This window comes from Sciurus vulgaris, assembly GCF_902686455.1.
Source record: "Sciurus vulgaris genome assembly, chromosome: 16".
In the NCBI taxonomy this organism is placed as follows: domain Eukaryota; kingdom Metazoa; phylum Chordata; class Mammalia; order Rodentia; family Sciuridae; genus Sciurus; species Sciurus vulgaris.
The window spans coordinates 65,504,752-65,524,266 of record NC_136477.1 but is presented as its reverse complement, the minus strand read 5'-3'; the positions used below and the strand labels follow the sequence as shown (position 1 = coordinate 65,524,266).

Genomic DNA, 19,515 nt, shown 5'->3' with positions numbered 1-19,515 from the left:
CAGGTGTTCTCCTGGAAGAGAGGCACGTGGGCCTCTGCTCTGCAGTGGGGATGACTGAGGCTCAGAGAGCTGGAGGGAATGCCCGAGGCCACTCAGCAGAGGCTGCACTGGACCCAGCACCCTGCTCCAGGTTTCTGCTGGTTCCTTCCCTTCACCCTGATAGCTTCCTAATGAATCATCTTCATGTGTGGGGGGCTGCAGTGGGGCCCAGTGAGATAGTAGCCCTTTGATACAAGGAGAGAAGGGGAGGGGCAAACTCAGAGAGTTGTCCTGGCTGTCACTGGCTGGAGGTCACGACATGCCAGTGAGTCAGACGGTCCGTAGATTGAATGGAGGAGATGGGGAACCCAACACCGACCATCCTGAGGACAAAGGACAAGCCCTTCAGGACACAGGAAGTGCTGAATAAACAGCTCCTCTCCAAGCCATCCTCACCCCACCACAGTGGGACTAAATGGATCCTCCCTCCTAGGGCATCATGGGGCTTAGCAAGATCACCTGAGTGACCTGCTCAGAGCAGGGTTGGACCAACAGCAGGTGCTCTGAGGCCTGAGTGGCAGAAGGGCCACAATAGGTCCCCTAATCAGGGCCTCTTGTTAACCTGTGGGCCAATTCAGCACCCATGAGCTGGAATGAGTTCCATTAACCTGCTGCACTCTCCACCAACACCAAACCCCAAGACTTTCTAAAACTCCTACTGTGCACACAACCCAGCTTCTAAAGCAGGGACACCCACCTGAAGTAGAGTGGGAATCACATATTTCGTTAAAACTGCCAGCATCAAAGCAAAAAGAAACAGGTGGAATTTATTTTAATAACAGGCTTTACTTGGTGTGTCCACCCTGTCTTCATTTCCATCATCATCGAGATAGAAATGTCTTCAGTTGACTTTGCCTCTCATATTTTTCCTGCTAAGTTCTTGAGGTCTGGTGGGTGTTTTGCATGTATGGCACATCTCTGTTCAGACCTGCCATGTCTCAACTCCACAGCCATGTGTGGCTAATGGCCACAGCCTCAGGTGACACAGTTCTAGACCAAAATGCCCCCCCAACTGGGCCATAAACTAATTATTTTAATTTTTTTTAATTCTCTAGTTTAAGGAAGAGCTTGAGTTCATCCTGTAGCCAGTTTATGTTTATACTTTGAGATGTTGATACAAAACATTCTTTGAAAAGGCCCTGCATCATTGGCAGATTTTTTCTTCATCCAGAGAACCTGACCCCTGTGTCATATCAAGAGAAACTGGGTTGTCTTTGTCACCCCTGAGCCCTAGCACAGAGACTGCTTCCTCTCTGGAGAAAAAGATATATAATGCCAATTGCTGTGAAATTTGCCGCTGTGAGAACAGCTAATTTTCACACCCAGATGAACTGGCTGGGTTTGTTAAAGCTCAATATAATCAAATAACCATTAACACTCATCTTCACCCGCCTGTCTTTCACTCTTTGTACCATTAATGCCCCAGTGGGGAGCAGCTCTGTGTTTGCTCAGACACAGCCTATTTAGAAAATTCTGATGGCCTTCTGAGAATAAAATATCCCTCCTGGAAATCTTACAACAGATGAAGCGATCCTCTCTAATCTTCTTATGGTTGTAGCCTCTGCTCCTAGGCCTGGTTATCTCGTGGGCTTGCAAGGGAGATGGGAGGGGGAGAGAGAGGGAGAGAGTGAGAGAGAGAGAGCAAGAGAGAGAGAGAGAGACAGAGAGAGAGACAGAGAGACAGAGAGAGAGAGGAAAGTGGGTTATACATAAATCTTTATGTTTCATAGATGTTTATATAAATCTATGTAGATGCATGAAATAACAAAGGGGAGACACCAAGCAGGACCAGTTGGGCAGCCCTGGCCTCTGCCTGGACAGGGTGTGTGGAAGCTCCACTCTGCACCACCAGCTGGCTGGCTGCACAGGACGCAGGATCTGGAGTGGGGGCAAGCACCCAGGTGGCCGTACCTGGGACTTGTCTGAACAGGGCAGATTTTCCCACACTCACTCACTCTTCTCACTTCGTCTGCCCTCCTTCCTCAGTCCTGGTTTGTTTTGTTTTTTTAAACTCAGATATTTTTCATTCTAACTTCTCTCCTCCTCCCTCTGCTGGCCTTCCTCCCTCTCCCTGCCTCCCCCTGCTCTGTCCTCCATCTCTCCCTGCCTCCCACCTGGCTCCCCTCCTCCCTCCTGGATCCCCCTCCATCCTCCCTACCAGCCCCAGCCCCTTCCCTTCCCTGACCCCATGGCTGCTGGCAGACTGGCACCTCCCTCCACAGTCTCCTCTTACTGACCCCATCACACTCACCTCTGTCCCTGCTCAGCCTTAATTTCTGGTTAATATGTTCTCAGTCAAGGAAAGAAGGAAAAAGAGGAGTGGGGGGAGGAGAGGAATCTTCTGAATAAATCATTTCATCACATGAGGAGAATCTGCTAATGACACGGTTGCTTTTGGAGTTTTTATGCTGCATGTGAAGTAGGGATCCAGAGGTCCTGATTCAGACCCGCTAGAGGCAGCTCTGGGAGGTCCTGCAACCTCCTCACCCAGAAAGAAACCAGTGGAGAGAAAGATGCCTGCGCCCCTCACCTTGGCCAAGCCTGAGCTGCTACCACAGACCCGGGTACCCAGGCCCAGCCCCCTCTGCCCATTGGCTGTCCCTCCCTCCACCGAGCCATGGTGGGACTGGATGGGCAGCAGCCAAGCCTCCATTTCCCCACCTGGACCCCTGGAGCTGGAGGGCTGAGGTGGGAGTGGGAGTGTCACTCTAGGGAGTGAAAGCAGCATTCAGAATCAACATTGGGAGTCACATCAGTAGAAAAGTGACAATATCCCCCCAAGTTATTCTTCACAATGATGGGGTGCATTTAGAGTGGGGACGAGCCTTGTGGTGGCTTCCAGCTGGCACCTGTAAAGCAGGCCTGCTGCTGCTGCTGCAGATTCAAAGATACCGGGAAGAATGTCTGCTCCCTGTTTTTGGGGTGTCATGCCAACCACAAAGGCTGGGCCAGGAGCTGGCTCTGACACAGCTCAGCAGAGCAGGGCCTGTATCTGACCTCAGGATGCTCCTCTGAGAAGGGACAGGGCACAGCTGGAGTTGTTCACAGGGGACTTACATATGTGCAAGGTGGGGAGCCCCAGGGACCATAGGCCACCAAGCTCAGATGCCCTAAAAAAATTCCTGTTTTGGGGGTAAAAGTGGATTTGGTCCTGGAGGCCAACTATCCTGGATTTGAATCCTGGCCCTGCCATGTTCAGTGAGCAACACTGGCTTCCTTCAGTGATGTGGATGCAGTCTGACCTCACAGGCAGACTGCATGGAGGCTACACAGTATGGCCATAGCATTGCCCGGTAAATGGCAGTGATCCATATTTCCCAAACTTGCTTCTGCTTGCCGGCCTCCAGGGACTAGTGAGAGGCAGTGACTGAGGCTGACTCCCTGGCAGACAGCTGGCCTGAGTCTCCACCCCAGGATCTGGCTCCCATGTGCTCTCTGATCACATCTCTCTTAGGCCTCAGTTTCCTCATCCTATGGGAATGATTAGGATGGATGTAGAAGCTGTCCTCACATGAAGGAAGGGTAATTGTCATGTGACCAGCTATGACTACTGGTGCAAGGACCAGGAATTTGCAGAAGAAGGATCTTAGGGTGCAGGCCCTGGGTTCAAATCTCAGCACTATCATGTAGTACATTACTAGCTGTGTGACCATAGATAAATCACTTCACCTCTCTGTGCTTCTGCATCTCATCTGTGAAGTGTGCCTGCCTCACTGGGCCATCCTGGTGTTTCAGTCTGGACTCCATAACTATGGTTTCTGATCCAGAGGGCAGAACACAGGTCTTGGGCTTCTCGAACACTCAAGGGTCAGGGCTAGTAAGTGGAGTGTTGTGGATTGACAGTTTATGAAGATACCTGTTGCAGCTACAGCAAGAAGCTGCAGGAGAAGCTTGGTCACCACACACATCTCTCATCCCACTCTGGACCATTCAGAGGGCACTTCTCAAATGTGTCAATGGCATCCTACCTCTGACACCTGCTTCCATGGGCTGCAGGCTTTCCAATAACCACACAGGTAGACTGGAAGTGCCAGGAAGCTCATGCCCCGGAATAAATTGTATACAATGGCTTGTGAGGTTGTGGAGGAATGTCCTAGCTTCCTGCCCCTCAGAGCACCATTCACAACCTCCAAAGCACCCCCACAGGACTGATCCCCTGCTCATCAATACACCTGCATTGGTTTTCTTTTTTCCCTCATCTTACCTGGGAAGCACCTGCCTCCCTAGGTTGGCTTATATTTGCATCCCACAGAGGCCATTTAATCCACCCATTTTACATCATAAATTCTGATGGACAGTTTCAAGAGGAACAGGAGTGCTGAGGATTTCCAAAAAGCAAATGTGCCCTAGACTCTTGCAGGCAGGTGATGTTGAAAAGAAGTCTGAAAGAACAGTGTGGTAGTCAGCTTTCTGTTACTGTGACAAAACATCTGACATAATCCACTTAAGGAGAGGAAAGTTTTATTTTGGCTCACAGTTTCAGAGGTTGCTGTCCAAGATTAGTTGGCTCTGTTGCTTTGGGTCTGTGGTGAGGCAGCCCTACATGTTGGGGAAAGCATGCTGGAGCAAAGTCAGGAAGCAGGAGGTGGTTCGGGGAGACTACCACTGTCCCCTTCAAGGGCACACTCCCAATGACCTAACTTCCTTCCATGAGGCCCCACCTCCTTATAGCCTAGAGACCAAGCCTTCAATACATGGGCCTTGGGGAGCATTCAAGATCCAACTATGGCCAAGAATTCATAGGGTGGTGTAAAGGGGTCCCAGGCAGGGGAACAGCCTGGCAGAGGCCCTGTGGTGGGGGGCAGATGGCACAATTTTGGCAGAGAGTTAAGGGGTGCTGTGTGATCTAGGAAGTCATGTCACATCCCTGAGCCTCAGTTTCTTCTTCCGTCAAGTGGTCCAAAGCTACCTGCTCCTCTATAAGCCTCTGCAGAACAGGAGACAGAACTTAGAGTTTCTAAATGAGAAAGGAGGTCCAAGAGTGGGACCCAAGAATAACAATTCAGGCACTGAATGCTTACCACGGAGGCACAAGGCAAGACCCTGTGTTTAGTTCACTCTTTTTTTCTCCAAAGCCTTTGTCCTTCTGGAATGACATCAGCACCATGGGGTAGGGGACTATCAGAGGGACTATCGTATGACAGTGGCTGCAAAGAATGCTATCCACAGTAAGAAATTTAGTGAAGAAAAGTAAAGCAAGAGCAGACAGTGCAAGACAAGGGAAATCTTTTAAATAAGGCCTCTGACAGCAGATAATTGAAGCAGGTAGTGGAACTTACCATGTGAAGCCTGGGGTATGAGCAAGCCAGGAAGAGCCAGCAGTATGTGCTAATGTCCTGGGGCAGGAGGGACTAATTCGAGATACAGCAATGAGGCTCGTGTGGCTGGGACATGGTCAGCAAAGTGGAAGGGAATGATGGGAGAGGAGGATGGAGAGAGTGTGGGTTCAGGTCCTTCAGGACTTTGTGAACCCAGCAAGGAGTTCAGCATTTAACCGGCATGAGCAGGAACCTGGGAGTCACAAGTGGCCTGGAGGACACCCCTGATTTGTAGTGCAGGGTCATCCTGGCTGAGGCAGGAGAATGGCCCAGTGGAGGGCAGAAAAGGAGGCTGGCAGGTAACTGATGGTCCTGCCCTACCCCACTGCCAGGGGTCTGCTCCTGTCCCTGAAGTGCTCCATCCCCTGGTGTGTGCCAGGCAGGGGTGATGAGCTGCAAATGAGCAGGCGGGCAGGAGATTGATTTCCACCAGCCTTGGGTGAAGATGTGGTGTTTGCAATTATACTCTGAGCTCTGAAACCAAGGTCCTGAGGGGATACAGGCAGGTGGCATCCTGGTGATTTAAATGATATCCTGCTTGAATATGGAGTGTCTAAGTGTTCTCTCCCAAGCTTCACATGGGCAGAGACCTGCCTGGTTCATTTGTTTAGTTAAGGAGCTACTTATTAGCACAACCTCCAGCTGCTGTTGGGTGGAGGAGACAGGGACCCTGGTGGCAGTTGGGGACAACTCCACAGGGTGGGGGTGACCAGCCAGAGGGGACTAATGACAGCAGTCATCAGTGGCTGGTCCTGGAGTCCCACTAAGTATATGGCATTTCGAATGAGCATCGTGTAAATTAGAAGCTATGCTGTGTGTGTCCCTGTGAGGAGCCACATGGGGCAACTGAGGCACAAGGGAGAGAGAGGACTCACTCAAGTTCACAGTTGGTGAGTGACATGGGGCAGTGGCCTTGCATGACGGAAGGCTGAATATGGACAGCTTGACTTGATCAGTTATTCACACCAGCTCTGGCAGCCATCAGAATCTGTCCTGAGTGTCCTGCACACCACCCACCGTCCCTGGTTGACCTTCCCCTGGGTGGGGCTTTCCACATCCCTAAGGCCAGGCTTGGGCTCAGTGCCTGAAAGAGCAGCAGGTGGTGAGGGGACCTCCAATGCCGTGAGCAAGGACAGGCACCCTCTCTACAGACAAGGTTGGCTAGGAGCAATCCTGGGCCCGGATCAAGTGCTAGCTCTGTCTTGTCTCATGGGGAATGCACAACTTCAAGGTCATTATCATGGTTCCCATCTTGCAATGAGGAAACTGAGGCCCAGGGAGGCTAGAGAACTGCCAGGTTCTCCCAGGTACTGAGCAGAGGGCTGGGCTTGGATGGCCTGCAGCCCTAAGGCTTTGTCACTCTTCCTCTTTCTCTGATGCTTGGACAGCCCAAAAGACCTGCCATGGTGTCACCGAGCTCTTTTCAAGAAGAGAAGCTCACTAACTCTCCAGATGACTTGTTCCATCACGGACACTGTATGTCCCCACACCTACCTTGAGCCTTGGCCTTGGTGCCTTCTGGTGGCCACTCTTGCTGCTGTGGCCTCTGGAATAACTCAGCTGGACAGAGGGAGGGTGCCTCACCCCCAGCACCCATACCCAGAAGACTCTCCTGCCCCAAGGATGCTGACCTGAGTCTTGGACCTTCCCCTTCCTGGAAAAATCTGATTACGTTGCAGCCTTTGAAATTTAGTAACATAAAACTAACCAATGTTCATGATAATAGATGGTTTAATTCTCTGTGAAAACTGCAGGCTATCTACATTTAACTTGAAGACGCTTATGAATAAAATGGAAGAGACTGCTCCATAATTTGCTACTTTAAGAGACTTAGCTTTATTTCCCTGAAACCCAGTTTACTCAATGATTCTAGAATGTCCTATTGTTCTGTAATCATGCTGTTTTTAGGAAATTTATTTTTCTTTCTTTCTTTCTTTTATTATTATTGTTATTATTTTTTGCTTCAGGTCTTATTGCCTGTGCTATTATTTTGTAGAACTGATTTTATGTAAGTATGGAAGATTGTAAGAATTTAAATAATTCTAAATAATCAATGTTCTAATAACAAAAATTTTAATAAGATTTTTCTCACTGTTATGTCCTTTTTATAATATTTTAGAGCAAGAGTATGAAGTTATATATTGACAATGAGAAGTCCTGGCATCATTGTTTGTAGCCATAGGATCCCAAGGCAAACTGTTACTTATTTGGGTCTCAGTCTTATTGTGCAGAAACACAGAATCTAAGGACAGATCATTTCTAAAGTTTTTAAGTTTTCTGTAATTGTTTTTCTTCATAGACTTGCACTTACAAAATAAATTTAGTAACAACTATTATTAGACTATGAAAACACATAAAAATTTTGAGAAAATGTAATACCCCCTCTAAAATTGAAAATCTTAAGACCTTCAGGGGTTTGTTGAACACATCCAGCAAATTAATGTTAAAATTATTTTTAGCTTAATGAAGTAATTTATTTAATATCACAGTATTTATATAAAATGTCATATTTTATTTCTACGAGGCAGGATATTGTATTACAGAGAACAACATGTAGTCCATATTTTAATATGTAGTATATTAGGAAGAATATTATCATTTGAAGATGAAGTTATGCAAATCTTGTATGAATATATTATTGCACCTTAAAATTTAACATAAAAAATTATACAGTAGCACTTAGCCACTTTTTAGTTCATTAGTCCAATAAATATTTAAAGAGTGCCTACTATGTGCTAAGAACTATCCCAGACAACCAGGATACCCAGTGAAAAAAACTGACAACTACATTACCTTTAAAATGAACTTACTGGGCTGGGGGTGTAGCTTAGTAATAGTACTTACCCAACATGGGTGAGGCCCTGGACTCTATCCCCAAATGCAGCCAAAAAATAAAAAGGCAAACAAAAACATACTCTAGGTTGTATGATGGGAGTGGGGGACTGGGAGAGGTGGAAGGGCAGACAGAAGAGAGGAACTAAATAACTTGTCAAAGGTACAGGGATAGAGTGGGCAGCAGGACAATGGTGTGCCTTACTGATGAGGTCATATTTGAACAGAGATCTGAAGAGAGTAAGAGCTCTGTCCCCAGAGAGAACTATACACTAATGTAGGAATTTGCTTGGTAACCTGTTAGAGGAAGCTAAAAGTGAGGTGTAAGAGATGAAAAACATTCAGATGTGGATGTATGAGAGGGAGGCTGTGTTCATGTGTGAGGAAAGATGCAAGGGTCTGTGAAGAGGGCTGTTGTCATGAATACCTTGAAATCCTCTGAGGAGAAATGAAAAATCATCGGAAGACTGGGTCAGGGAACTGACACAATCATGTATATTTAAGAGAATCACTATTTCTGTTCCATTGAGAAAAGACTGAGGCAAGGAGTGACAAAAGTGGAAAACCAAATTATAAGCATGTTGCAAATAAAAAGTTTGGAATCAGTGACCCACAGTGAACACGGTGGGAAACATCAGTTTCTGGTTGTATTTCAAAGGTAGCACCAAATAAATGTGATAATAGAAAGATGAGAAAGAGAGAAGCCAAAAGTGATCTTAGATTTCTGACCTGAGCATCTAGAAGGTTAGAGTTGCATTAGCTCAGATGAGAAAGAACATGGAAGATGGTTTTTTGAAATAAGGAATGCTTTGTAAATTCAATCATGGTTTTCATTTTCTATATCATAGGGAAATATTTTTGAAAGAAAAATTGAGTGTTTTCATTTCCTTATGGTATGGAATGTTTTATAATATTTAATGTTTTTTTATTTGTTAGGCATTATAATGTTATATATCCAAACCATATGAATAGTCTGATAATTCTTCCCTAGCATAAAATTCTTGCAGGTTTACATTTTCTTGAATTTTCACTGGGACAATAATAAGCTTTCAATCATTTAAAGTGCTACTGAAATATTTCAAATTCAGTTTACATGAAGTAACTATATTTTTTAAAAAAATATCATTAACCATTTACTAGCTGACATATGCCTTTTGATTAACAAATCAAAAAGTGGGTGATAAAAGAATATTTTTCAATTACTCTTCTTAAAGAACATTAATATCCAAATTATATAAAGAACCCAAAAATCTTAAGACAAACCAAAAAGTACCTCCTAATATCCCAATCAATAAATAGTTAAATGATCCAAACAGACATTTCTCAAAAGAAGAAATGCAAATAGTCAACAAATATATGACAAAATTTAAACATCCTTAGTGATAAGGGAAATGCATATCAGCTACACTGGAATTTTATCTCACTTCAATTAGAATGGCAATCATAAAGAACAAAAATCTCAGTCATTGCTGGCAAGAACTTGGAGAAAAGGAAAACTTACACATCATTGGTGGGACTGCAAAGTAGTATGACCACACTGGGAAGCTGTATGAAAATTCTTCAAATGACTAGGAACCTCCATATAACCTACCTATCCCACTGTTCAATAGTTATCCTAGAGAACTAAAATCAGCAAACTATGGTGATACGTATATATCGATGTTTATAGTAGTGCAATTAACAGCCAAGTTACAGAATCAACCAAGCTGCCTGTCAATAGAAGAATGCATAAAGAAAATGTGGTATATAAAGAGAGTGGGGTTTTACTCAGGTGTAAAGAAGAATGAAATTATGTCATTTGCTGGTAAATGGATGGACCTGGAGAACATCGTGCTAAGAGAAATAAGCCAGACTCAAGCATCAAATGTCTTCTAAGTGGAAGCTAAAGAAAAAAAGAAGGAGAAAATAAAAAGTTATTTAAAAAAGATCTCATGAAAATAGAAGGGAGACTAATAGAGTAAATGAAGATTAAGGCGATAGAGAAAAAATGGGGAAGTGCTGAGGAATGAAGTCTATCAATCTATGCTATGTCCATGTCTGACTATACCACAGTTAATCTGGCTTATATATGCAATTATGATGTACTAATTAAAATAATAATGATAGCAATAGTAGAAGGGAGATCAGTAGAGTAGAATCAATTATTTCAGGGGGGTAGAGTGAGAAAAGGAACACACAGGGGAATGAGATTGATCTAATCATGTTATGTTCATGTTCAAATATCACATAGTGAACCTCACTATTATAATTACAAAGCACCCCCACCAAAAAAAAAAAAAAAAAAAAAAAAGAATTCTTAAGAGTTTAAGCAACAATGAACAATGTTGTAGAAGGGCATTTTAGTCAGGACAAGAAGAAAATGAAGGGAAAGAAGAGTAAGAAATGTGAAATGGGGTTGTTGTCAGGTCTCAGCTGATCCGAGAGGCCATGATCAATTTAAGGTAGTAATTCACTGCCTCTGGGGAGTCAGATCCACCTTTCTAAATTTGATTTCAACTACAGAGTCTATCCTCATAAGAAATGTCCTGACATTCAAACTTTTGCTTACAATTTTAAAAAATTCAGGGATTCCCAAAGACCTCCAAGTGTGGATGTCTATGTTTTTAGGAGTAAATCTGAAATGCTCCAGTTTGTAGATTTCTTCTCTAGAATTGAACCAATACAAAGTCAATAGTAGAAAGAATGTTATCAATGAAAACCATTCAAGCTTTTAAAAACCTTCAGAAAAAGTCTGTATCTTCATTATAAAAGAGTGTAGGTGGAGGGATCAGTTGCATGTAGTCAAAATGATTAACACTTTATATAAGAGCTTTTATAGTAAAGATGAGGGCCAAAAAAATGGAATCATCTGGTCCAGAAGACATGTCTTCCATCCTCTGCCCCACTCCCAGCACCCAATTATTTTGAGCTTCTTAATACATTTATTATGAATAAAACACTAGTGTGAAGCACATTTGTGGGCACATAAAATAATTTCAAATACAGAAACTTATTAGTAAGAATCTCATTGACTGATTTTTCTTCTTTTTTGTCTACTGCTTATGTATTTTGAATATAAGGTGTTCTAAGATGAAAAGCATGTAAAGCTTCCCTACTTATGACTCAATTCCTTGGGCCGTAACTTGAAGTGACTGATATTTAGCAATTCAATTAAAATAAAAGTTTAATGAATGTATATTGGGTCCATTTCCCTGGTGATTAAAATGTTAGATGTGATGGCATAGCAATGAAGTTCTTTTTTTATTTTTTATTTGTACACAAATGGGACATCATTTTATTTCTATGGTTGTACATGATGTAGATTCACACCATTCATGTAATCGTACATGTACATAGGGTAATGATATCTGTCTCATTCCATTATTTTTCATACTCCCACTCCCTCCCCCATCTCATTTCATCTACACAGTCCAAAGTTATCCATTCTTCTCTTAACCCCCACCCCCAACCCCCACTATGTATCATCATCCACTTATCTGGGAAAATATTTGGCCTTTGGGTTTTTGCAATGGGCTTATTTCACTTAGCATGATATTCTCTAATTCCATCCATTTTTTATGTAGATCCTCTACATTGCCAAATCCTAAAAGACATTTCAAGATTCTCTCCATCCCAGATATCCATTTCTGAATCATGAATTCCTGTCTGTTCAAAGAGTTTCTAGCAACAGAAAATAAGTCACCAGTAATAGTAGGGGTCTTGACAGGTAATGTTCTGTCTCCTTTCTTCCTATCCATTTCTCTTTGGGAAAAAAGATACCAGCAGAAATTTAGCTTCCAGTTAAAACCCCTGTAAATCATATCTGACCCAGCCATGTGTTCAAAGGCATCATTGCTTAACACACCAATAATATGGCATATGACTTTTCCTGTCTTCCTTTATTCTTTCCAGCAAGGGCTCCAGCCACGCTAAAGCACATTCACAGCGTGCATCCAGAAAAGTTATGACCTGCCCATTTGAAGAAGCTGCTCCTCAAAAAAGAGCATATGATCCAAGATGGCGGACTACAGGGTGACTGCATCTCCAGTTGCTCCAGGACCCAGGATTCAAGAAGGGGAGGCATTGAGAGACTCGGACTAAAATAGAGCCATGGGGTGAGTCTCCCTCACCTGGTGAATCCCTGCCCGGGTGCAGGCCTGGATTCGGGTGGCTTATTAGAGTAGGGTAGGGCAGCTAGATTCTTCCCCAGGCAGCTCTGTGCACTCCGGTGGTGGGCTCCTCCCACAGGGCCAGATTCTCCAGCATCTCAGAGCAGGACCCCCAGTGAGAGCCTTTCTGCACAGAACCAAGTTTCAAGTCCCTGAACCAGGGCAGCGAGTTCCTGACCACAGGTTGCTTCAAGGACCAGGACAGGGCAGCCAGGGACTTCCCCAAACAGCCTGCAGCCCGGCCCCCTACAGCGGGAAGCATCTTTTCAGGCTAGCTTCTTGCAGCAGGCCCCCCAGTGAGAGCCTTTCCACACAGAGCCAGCCACAAATTCCCAAGCCAGCAGAGACCTCCGGCCCACAAGCAGCCTCTGGGACCAGGGCAAGGCAGCCAGAGACCTCTCCAGGCAGAACTGCCACCCAACCCAGCACCCCTGCCACAGGTTTTTTCCATGGGGTGATCCAAGATGGCAGACTAGAGGGTGTCTGCATCTCCAGTCGCTCCAGAACCCAGGATTCAAGAAGGGGAGGCATTGAGAGACTTGGACTAAAATAGAGAAACGGGGTGAGACTCCCCAACCCGGTGAAGCACTGCCCGGGAGGCAGGCCCGAATTCTGTGGCTTATTATAATAGGGTAGGGCAGCTAGAGTCTTCCCCAGGCACTCTGTGCACTCCGGCAGTGGACTTCTCCCACAGGGCCAGATTCTCCAGCATCTCAGAGCAGGAACCCCAGTGAGAGCCTTTCTGCACAGAACCAAGCTTCAAGTCCCTGAACCAGGGTGGCGAGTTCCTGCCTGCAGGTTGCTTCAGGAAACAGGACAGGGCAGCCAGGGACTTCCCCAAGAAGCCCGCAGCCCGGCCCCCTCCGGCGGGAAATGCCTTTCCAGGCTAGCTTCTTGGAACAGGTCCCTTAGTGAGAGCCTTTCTACACACAGGCAGCTCCAAGTCCTGGAAACAGTAGCAGGCTAGGGGCAGCTTTCCTTGGAAGCACTGCACTATCAAGTTACTCCAAGACTTCAGGCTACTGAAGGCAGAAAGGTGATACAATGGAAATCTACAGGGACACTATAAGCCAACAGAACAATTCTGCAATATCACAAAGTACTACTGACATGTGACCAATATGAGAAAACAAGGTAAGAAAATGTCCCAAACAAACCTAGATACTATATCCATAAAACCCAATGACAGCACAGCAGAAGAAATGTCAGAAAGGGAGTACAGAATGCACGTAATTAAAACAATCAGGGAAGCAAACGAGGAGATGAAAGAGCAAATGCAGGCATTGAAGGAGGAGATGAAAAAGCAAATGCAGGCAATAAAAGATCACAACAATCAACAGTTAAAGGACCAAATACGGGAAGCAAGAGTTCATTTCAATAAAGAGAGATATTGAAAGAAAACCAAACAGAAATCCTTGAAATGAAGGAAATAATAAACCAAATTAAAAACTCCATAGAAAGCATAACCAATAGGATAGAACACCTGGAAGACAGAACCTCAGATATTGAAGACAAAAATAGTTAACCTTGAAAACAAAGTTGACCAAACAGAAAAGATGGTAAGAAATCATGAGCAGAATCTAAAAAAAATATGGAATATCATGAAAAGCACAAATTTAACAATTATGGGGATTGAGGAAGGCTTAGAGAAACAAATCAAAGTAAGGAACAATCTATTCAATGAAATAATATCATAAAATTTCCCAAATCTGAAAAATGGGAAATGGAAAACCAAGTACAAGAGGCTTATAGGACTCCAAATATACAAAATTACCACAGACCCACAACAAGGCACATTATTATGAAAATACCTAACTTACAAAATAAAGTCAGAATGTTAAAGGCCGTGAGGGAAAAGAATCAAATTACATTCAGGGGGAAACCAATAAGAATATCAGCAGATTTTTCAATCCAGACCCTAAAAGCTAGAAGGGCCTGGAACAAGATTTACCAAGCCCTGAAAGCAAATGGATGCCAACCAATAATTTTATACCCAGCAAAACTTACTTTCAGATTTGATGATGAAATAAGATCCTTCCATGATAAACAAAAGCTAAAGGAATTTACAAAAAGAAAGCCAGCATTACAGAACATTCTCAGAAAAATATTCCATGGGGAAGAGATGAAAAACAACGATGCAAATCAGCAATGGGAGGAACTAGCCTAAAGGAATAGCCAAATAAAGGGGAAACCAAATCATGTCAAAAAACAAAAATGAGTCAAATGAGTGAATACAAATCATATCACAATAATAACCCTGAAAGTTAATGGCCTGAACTCATCAATCAAAAGAAATAGACTGGCAGATTGGATTAAAAAGAAAAATCAAACAATATGCTGCCTGCAAGAGACTCATCTCATAGAAAGAGATATCCATAGACTAAAGGTGAAAGGATGGGAAAAAACATACCATGCACACGGAGACAGCAAAAAAGCTGGAGTGTCCATCCTCATTTCAGATAATGTGGACTTCAAGACAAAACTAGTCAGAAGGGATAAAGAAGGAAATTACACACTGCTTAAGGGAAGCATAAATCACCAAGACATAACAATCATAAATATCCATGCCCTGAACATTGGCTCATCCATGTACATCAAACAAATCCTTCTCAATTCCAGAAATCAAATAGACCACAACACAATAATACTAGGCGATTTTAACACACCTCTCTCACCGCTGGATAGATCGTCCAAACAAAAATTGAATAAAGAAACCATAGATCTCAATAACACAATCAACACTTCAGACTTAACCACCTTATATAGAATATACCATCCAACAAAGAATGAATACACTTTCGTCTCAGCAGCACATGGATCCTTCTCAAAAATAGACCATGTCTCATACCACAAAGCTACTGTTACCAAATACAAGAAGATAGAGATACTACCTTGTACTCTATCAGATCATAATGGACTGAAATTAGAAATAATTGAGAGAATAAAAAACAGAAAATTCTCCAATAACTAGAGATTAAATAATACACTATTATATGATAAATGGATAAAAGAAGATATCAGGAGGGAAATAAAAAAATTTTTAGAAGTAAGTGAGAATAAAGACACATCATATCAAAATCTCTGGGACACTATGAAAGCAGTACTTAGAGGAATATTTATTTCATGGGGCGCATTATACAAAAGAAGTAGAAATCAACAAATAAACGACTTAACACTACAGCTCAAGACCTAGAAAAAGAAGAGTAGACCAACACCAAAAGTAGTAGAAGACAGGAAATAGTTAAAATCAGAGCCGAAATCAACGAATTTGAAACAAAAGAAACAATCGGAAAAATTAACAAAATAAATAGTTGGTTCTTTGAAAAAATAAAGAAAATCGATAACCCCTTAGCCACACTAACTAAGAGAAAGAGGGAGAAAACTCAAATTACTAAAATTTGGAATGAACAAGGAAATATCAAAACAGACACCAGTGAAATACAAAACATAATTAGAAGCTATTTTGAAAATCTATACTCCAACAAAACAGAAAACCTCGAAGACATCAACAAGTTTCTAGAGATATATGAATTACCTAAACAGAAAGAGGAGGACATACACAACTTAAATAAATCAATTTCAAGCAATGAAATAGAAGAGGTCATCAAAAGCCTACCAACACAGAAAAGTCCGGGACCAGATGGGTTCTCAGCCGAGTCCCACAAAACCATTAAAGAAGAGCTCACTCCAATACTTCTCAAAGTATTCCATAAAATAGAAGATGAGGGAACCATCCCAAACACATTCTATGAAGCCAATATCACCCTGATGCTTAAAGCAGACAGAGACACATCAAGGAAAGAAAATTTCAAACCAATATCCTTAATGAACATCGATGCAAAAATTCTCAACAAAATTTTAGCAAAACACACACAAAAATATATTAAAAAGATAGTGCACCACGATCAAGTGGGTTTTATCCCAGCGATGCAAGGTTGGTTCAACATCCGGAAATCAATAAATGTCATTCACCATATCAACAGACTAAAAGTTAAGAATCACATTATTTCAATAGATGCAGAAATCTATTTATTATTCAATAATAAATTGAATACTATTATTTCAATAGATGCAGAAAAAGCATTTGATAAAATACAGCATTCCTTCATGCTCAAAACACTAGAAAACATTGGGGTAGTGGGAACATTCCTTAACATTTTAAAGGCCATCTACACTAAGCCCATGGCCAATATCATTCTAAATGGTGAAAAACTGAAAGCATTCTCCCTAAAAACTGGAAAAAGACAGGGATGCCCTCTTTCACCACTTCTATTCAATATGGTTCTTGAGAATCTAGCCAGAGCAATTAGACAAACCAAAGAAATTAAAGGTATATGAATTGGAAAAGAGGAAATCAAACTATCCCTGTTCTCTGATGACATGATTATATACCTAGAGGAACCTGGAAATTCCACCAGAAAACTCTTAAAACTCATAAGTGAATTCAGCAAAGTAGCAGGTTACAAGATCAATGCTCATAAATCCAATGCATTTTTATACATAAGTGATGAATCTTCAGAAAGAGAAATTAGGAAAACTACCCCTTCACAATAGCATCCAAAAAAACAAAATACTTGTGAATCAATCTCACAAAAGAGGTGAAAGACCTCTACAATGAGAACTACAGAACACTAAAAGAAATTAAAGAAAACTTTAGTAGATGGAAAGATCTCCCATGTTCTTGGATAGGCAGAATTAATATTGTCAAAATGGCCATACTACCAAAAGTTCTATACAGATTCAATGCAATTCCAATTAAAATCCCAATGATGTACCTTACCAAAATAGAGAAAGCAATTATGAAATTCATCTGGAAGAATAAGAAACCCCGGATAGCTAAAACAATCCTCAGTAGAAAGAGCAAAGCAGGGGGTATCACAATACCACATCTTCAACTCTATTACAAAGAAATAGTAACAAAAATGGCATGGTATTGGTACCAAAATAGACAGGTAGATCAATGGTACAGAATAGAGGACATGGACACAAACCCAAATAAATACAATTTTCTCATACTTGACACAGGTGCCAAAAATATGCAATGCAGAAAAGATAGCCTTTTCAGTAAATGGTGCTGGGAAAACTGGAAAACCATATGGAACAGAATGAAATTAAACCCCTATCTCTCACCCTGCACAAAACTCAACTCAAAATGGATGAAGGACCTCGGAAACAGACCATAGACACTGCATCTTATAGAAGAAAAAGTAGGTCCAAACCTTCAACTTGTTGGCTTAGGATCAGACTTCCTTAACAGGACTCCCATAGCACAAGAAATAAAAGCTAGAATCAACCACTGGGATAGATTCAAACTCAAAAGCTTTCTCTCAGCAAAGGAAACTATCGGTAATGTGAAGAGAGAGCCTACAGAGTGGGAGAATATCTTTGCCACTCATACTTCAGATAGAGCACTAATTTCCAGAATCTGTAAAGAACTCAAAAATCTCTACAGCAAGAATACAAATAATCTAATCAACAAATGGGCTAAGGAAATGAACAGACACTTCACAGAAGAAGATGTACAAGCAATCAACAGATATATGAAAAAATGTTCAACATCTCTAGTAATAAGAGAAATGCAGCTGGGGAGATAGCTCAATCGGTAGAGTGCTCGCCTTGGAAGCACAAGGCCCTGGGTTCAATCCCCAGAACCGCAAAAAAAAAAAAAAAAAAAGAGAAATGCAAATGAAAACTACCCTAAGATTTCATATCACCCCAATTAGAATGGCGATTATCAAGAACCCAAGCAGCAATAGGTGTTGGCGAGGACGGGGGTAAAAGGTACACTCATACATTGCTGGTGGGGTTACAAATTAGTGCAGCCACTCTGGAAAGCAGTATGGAGATTCCTCAGAAAGCTTGGAATGGAACCACCATTTGACCCAGCTATCCCACTCCTTGGCCTATACCCAAAGGACTTAAAATCAGCATACTACAGAGATACAGCCACACCAATGTTCATAGCTGCTCAATTCACCATAGCCAGATTGTGGAACCAACCAAATGCCCTTCAGTTGATGAATGGATAAAGAAACTGTGGCATATATATACAATGGAATATTACTCCGCCATGAAGAATGATAAAATTATGGCATTTGCAGGCAAATGGATGAAATTGGAGGAGATCATGCTATGTGAGATAAGCCAATTTCAAGAAACTAAAGGACCAATGATCTCGCTGATAAGCGGGTGAGGACATATAAGGGGGATAGGAGAAGTTAGCGTTAGGGTTAGGGTTAGATTTAGGGTTAGGGATAAGGAGGGTGGTAAGAATGGAGGAAGGAAGGACTGTATAGAGGGAAAAGGTGGGTGAGATGGTGGGGGGAAGGGAAAAAATAACAGAATGAATCAAGCAATATTGCCCTATTTAAATTCATGATTTTTAATTAAAATAAATAAATAATAAAAAAAGAGCATATTAAACCAGAGTGCTCTTCCACCCTGATAATTATTACTGTTACTTCTAAATTTTTCATGTAATTTTGTAATGACAACTTGATACAATCACTTTTACTGGCATAATCTACCAAGATGACCTCTCAAAGAGCAGGTAGTGTGGGGAGTGATTTAGAACACTAAACAGTTCTAAGGGGAATGCTCCAAGCTTCATGATGAAGCACAATGATTACCTTGTGTCTTGAAGTTCTTCAGGGTAGAATTTTGTCTTGCATCCTTCCATCTTACATCTGGCAGACTTCTATTAAAGACAACCAAATCACAGACCATAAGGTTAATCTGATTGATTTTGAACATCTCTTTCATTTTCTCCTGGTCACCCTTAGGAATCAGTACAGCCTTTCCCATTTCTCCTGGGCCTTCCTGGTTTCTTGAAATAACAGCCCTCAGTGCAGGCAACAGGGCCCTCTCCTTGTCATCACATTTGTTTCATTCACTGAAGTACAGTAGAAAGAAGACATCCACAAGGACCCACATCAGTGAAGTGGTCAGAACCACCTTGCAGTAAACCTGTCTCCTCATATCTTTACTTGATTTCTAGTTAACACAGATTGAAGGCAAATACTCCTGTGATAAATCCAAGCCACAGAGGTAAACGCCAAGTTGAAAGCAGAATGCATCCCATGTATGTAGTGCTTGGAAATTTCAAAATGACTTGAAAATGCTCATCCTCAAAATACTTCAACAAAAGTGCATCTGATATCATGGCCAAGGATTCCATG

The 19,515-nt window shown here is 42.3% G+C and overlaps 1 pseudogene across 1 annotated transcript; it reads right to left on the bottom strand.

Moving 5' to 3' along the window:
• Positions 1-309: 309 nt before the first annotated feature.
• Positions 310-19,315, bottom strand: LOC306646446 (polypeptide N-acetylgalactosaminyltransferase 13-like; annotated as a pseudogene). Its single transcript has 3 exons — positions 18,735-19,315; positions 11,872-12,157; positions 310-362 (listed from the first exon to the last, which is right to left on the bottom strand). The product of its transcript is annotated as a polypeptide N-acetylgalactosaminyltransferase 13-like (transcript).
• Positions 19,316-19,515: the final 200 nt, after the last annotated feature.